The 4,834-nt window shown below is 39.2% G+C and overlaps 1 non-coding gene across 1 annotated transcript; it reads right to left on the reverse strand.

The window, feature by feature from the left end:
- Positions 1-2,255: 2,255 nt before the first annotated feature.
- On the reverse strand, positions 2,256-2,328 carry Trnak-cuu (transfer RNA lysine (anticodon CUU)). The gene has a single exon. It is a non-coding gene; the product is annotated as a tRNA-Lys (tRNA).
- Positions 2,329-4,834: the final 2,506 nt, after the last annotated feature.

Genomic DNA, 4,834 nt, shown 5'->3' on the forward strand with positions numbered 1-4,834 from the left:
AGACATTGGAGAGTTATGATACAGAACAATATCATGGACATGACAAGACAGTTGAAATCACAAGCTAACTACAGTTGTGTTTACCTGCATAAGTCTAGCACATGATTGAAACAATTACTCTTTGTGGAGGAGTTCGTGAGGCCCCACAACTTACTGAGGGACTATCACAAAATAGTGGGTATTGGGGGAAAATGTCACTTATTTTAATGATGCAGCCAATCATGTTGCCTATATTTCAGCAAACACCCTCACACTGATGTTCATGCTCCCTATTCTTAAACTAGTAGATAAGAACATTATGGAGGTGGGTCATCTTTCTATCTGTTGCTTTCATTGGTTTATTAATAAAGAAACTGCTTAACCTCTGATAGGGTAGAATTTAGATAGGTGGAGTAAACAGAACAGAATGCTGGGAGAAAGAAGCCGAGTCAGGAGTTGCCATGATTCTCCCACCTGACACAGATGCAAGTTAAGATCTCCCTGGTAAGCCACCTCATGGGGCTACACAGATATTAGAAATGGGTTAGAACAATATGTAAGAGCTAGCCAATAAGAGGCTGGAACTAATGGGCCAGGCAGTGATTAAAAGAATACAGTTTCCATGTAATTATTTCGGGGTATAAGCTAGCCATGCGGGCGGCCGGGTGCCGGGGACACAGCCCTGCAGCTCATATTACAACAAGAACAGACATCAACATAGGAGGGGCCTCGTTAAAAAATGGATTTCAGTGGGATACACAGGGAGATGAGAAAGAGTAATGGAGGAGAAAAAAACCTACAAAATTTAAGCTACATACATACATATATTTTTGTTGTCAAGGAACACAAAAGGTATAAGTTACTTTCAACTCCTTTTCCGGCATCCAGTGGCAGATGCTTGTAGCATGTCAATATTTTCAGATAATGTAGCAGTTGTGGTACTAACTTCTGCTAATCCAATTATATAATCTCTAGATTTAGAAAGAGCATTGGGACTAAGTCAGTGGTTATACAGGAACAAGGAGTTCTTGTGTGGTATTGCACAGTAGGGTGACAATAGATAAAACCAACACGCTGCATGTTTCAAAAACTAGAAGAAATTAATTTGATGTGTATTTTTCAACTGGATTAGTTCATTAAAACCTTACTTATCCCCTTGATTGGAATTATAGACATTTTAAATTATTAGACGGGAGGTAAAATTTAGAGACTGACTATTCCTAGACAAGTTTTTTGTTTTGTTTTAATTTATTTTTTAAAACAATCTTTTCTCATTTTACCAATCTCAGTTCCCTCTCTCCATCCCCTCCTACTGCTTCTCCTGGCTTCTACGACCCCACCCCACCTTACCACTCCTTAGAGAGGGTAAGGTTCCCATTGGGAAGTCATCAATTCTGGCACATCACATTGAGACAGGAACAAGGTCTTCCCTTATACGTCTAGACTGAGCAAGGTATCCCTCCAAAGAGAATGGGCTCCAAAAGGCCTGTTAAAGCACTAGGGATAAATTCTGCCCCCACTGCCAGTGGCCCCACAGAGCCCCAGACACACAACTATTACCCACATTCAGAGGGCCTGGTTTGGGCCTACACTGGTTTTGCAGCTGTCAGTCCAGAGTCAGTGAGCTTCCATTAGTTCAGATCAGCTGTTGGTGTGAGTATTCTCATCATGTTTATGAAATCTACATGTTAGGTAAGTTTTCTCACTACTAATTACAGATTAATACTCTCCAATGTGATTCTTCAGCCTTATACTTGCTACTTTATTATTATATTATATTATTTTTATTTTATTATTAAGTATCATTGTGTGAGCAAGTATCTAGCTGGATAAGAGGAAGAGCTGAGAGATAAGGTTTCAAGGTTTGCCTCACTGTCTACCTGGACATTTGATCAGTGAACTGTCTGACTGTAGTCTGCTGTAACTGTTCAGCCAAAATCCTTGAAACATTCCCCTCATTCTTTCTTCCCTAAAGCACTTTTTAAAAAAATTAATTGATTTTATTGAGTTATACATTTTTCTCTGCTCCCCCTCCTTTCCTCTCCCCTCCCCTTTACCCTTCTTCCATAGTCCCCATGCTCCCAGTTTACTCAGGAGATCTTGTCTTTTTCTACTTCCCAAGTAGATTACATCTATATATGTCTCTCTTAGTGTCCTCATTGTTGGCTAGGTTCTCTGGGATTGGGAATTGTAGGTTGGTTTTCTTTGCTTTGTGTCTAAAAGCCACTTATCAGTCAGTACTTATGATAATTGTCTTTCTGGGTCTGGGTTACTGGTGCCCAACGTGGGGCTCGAACCCACGACCCTGAGATTAAGAGTCTCATGCTCTACCGACTGAGCTAGCCGGGCCAGGTGAGGAAAACTTGTGGATACCATCAAAATTAATAAAGGTTCGGTTTGAAAAAGAGAAGCCACTTGGAAAAGATAAATAACAATTCATTCACAAGGATGGCGAGCAAGCCAGGAGTCGAACCTAGAATCTTCTGATAGAATGGCCCCCAACGTGGGGACAACTGAATCCACAGAAAGCCTGAGAAAGCTTGGAAAGAATAAAGTAAAGCATGTTTTCTTGGTAGCAACAATTTCTCGGGTCTGCTCTGCTTGCTAGAGGCAAGCAAGTGCTCTCATCTAAGAGAGGCTTCCTGACTCAGCTTTAGCTGCAAAATCCTGCAGCTCATTAAGAGGTCCTGCCATGAAACACTTAAAATGGTGTTGGTGAAAAGCTGACTGCATGCTTGTTTGTTTTCAGCCATAGCAGGAAAAAAGTTGTGCTGTTTTATTTAAAATGCTGGCTTTCTGGGCCATCCTGCCAGGGCAAACTCTGACTGTTTGAGGCAGGAGGGCCGACTACAGAGAGAGGACTTGAGTGTTGTCTGTTGCAGCTTGTTTGCTGGCAAGGACCTTGAAACACCACAGAGTTGTGATGATAAACATGGCTACAGCCGGTACCTCAGCCGTGAGGCTGGAAAGCTAAGGAATGGGCTGAATCCAGCCATCAAAGCCATGGCTTTCGTCCTACTGATATTGCTTGGTAAATTAAAGACTCATGTGGTCAGAAAAAGAGAGAGATACAGTAAAGAGAGATTCAAAGACAAAGAAAACTTTAAATGATTTATATTGTGTTTAAAAATATATGCAGGTTGAAAGTTAAAGTTCTTAAAAGTAAAAAAAAACAAAAATAAGAAAGTAGTTGGGTGTGGTAGTACACACCTTTAATCCCAACACTTGGGAGGCAGAGGGAGATTGACCTCTGTGACTTCAAGGTGTGGCAGTACACTCCTTTAATCCCAGTGCCTGGGAGGCAGAGACAGATGGATCTCTGAGAGGTCAAGGACAGACTGGTCTACAGAGTTATTCCAGGACAAAGATACACAGAGAATATAAAATAAAAGTAAAAATAAACAAAATAGAGGTTAAAATAAAGCCGCACAAATATGGAAAACACAATGAGAATCTTGATACTATATGCTATTATACTCTGAATTGTTTGAATGCTGAGGAAGGAGCAACAGTTGCTAAAAGATATTTGTTTATAAATGCTACTGAACTAATCCAACATAGATATTTTGAAAATACCTTGATTTCAGAATTTGGATCTAAGGATATGATACTTTGGAAAAGAGATTCTTCTTTTGTTTTCACAGAGAATGAGACTCTGTGGATTGCTTCTTCCTTCCCAATATGGTATGATAGACCATGCCCTCCTGAAGGGTTGCTGTGAACACCCTTAAAAAATTGCTTTGTTCAACTGCCAACTGAGATGAAACTAGCAGACAGGTTATCCCATAAAAGACCTGAATAACAGCGCCCCCATTCAGCAGGAAGCAGTTTGGAGAGAAAAAACTATGCCCATGTTCCCAAATATTGTTTATAAATGTTCTTTTACATTTAAAAGGGGATATGATATAGATATGAATAATTTGCATTGATATGGATTTTGCTTTAGTGATTTAAATTTAAGGTCAATTTTGTTATATGTATATGTATTTCTGATATTGATTAAGGTATTGTGATTGTGTAGCTCATGTAAAAATGTTATGTATATAAGTTGTTAATGAATAGTTATCTATAATATTCTAGTTTGTAGTCATGATAGATTTTCTAGATGTACATAGATATATTTTAGATAGACATTCTTCATATCTTTCAAAGACTACGGAATATGCCATTTAATGTTTTAATAACTTAGGACTTTTCATGACAATGAGACACTCTGCTCCTGGCAGCACCAATCTACTTCAAGAAGAAGATAGGCATCAAAGAGGATCCTTATGGAGTTTGATAGCCATTTGGGTAAGAAACTGCTCATGCCTGGACTGTTGCATAAACTGGACACAAAGAACCCACAGAGAGAGGACTGTTGAACTTGCCTAAAGGTGAGATGATCTTTCGAGGTTCCTGATTCATGAAAGAGTCTGTGAGACATTCTGCAGGACACAGCAGATAGTGACTGAAATGCCTTTGAAATTTCCTGCTTCATGGAAATGTCTGCTGGAAACTATGGGCCCGTAGGCCGAACATGGATGGCCCAACGGTACAAAAGAACTTTGGGTGACTGTCCAGGCAGCGAGATGTCTCTGTCAATTCTAGAGTTTGAAAGTTGCTTATTTCTTGTTTGCTTAGGTAATATTGTATCTTTCTGGAGTCTTTGATGGAGTTGAAGAATAGTTAGTTATAGTTATAGTTTTCCTTGGTTATGATAAAGATAAAATAGATGTAAATATTGTAATTTTTACTTGGTAACTGTTTTGTTATATGTAATTTTGATACGTTAAAGTTAAAGCCTTCCTTTTTTTGTTTAAACAGAAAAAGGGGAAATGATGGAGGAAGGTCATTGGCTAATAAAGAAACTGCC

The sequence above is a fragment of the Chionomys nivalis genome, chromosome 2 (assembly GCF_950005125.1).
Source record: "Chionomys nivalis chromosome 2, mChiNiv1.1, whole genome shotgun sequence".
NCBI lineage: Eukaryota > Metazoa > Chordata > Mammalia > Rodentia > Cricetidae > Chionomys > Chionomys nivalis.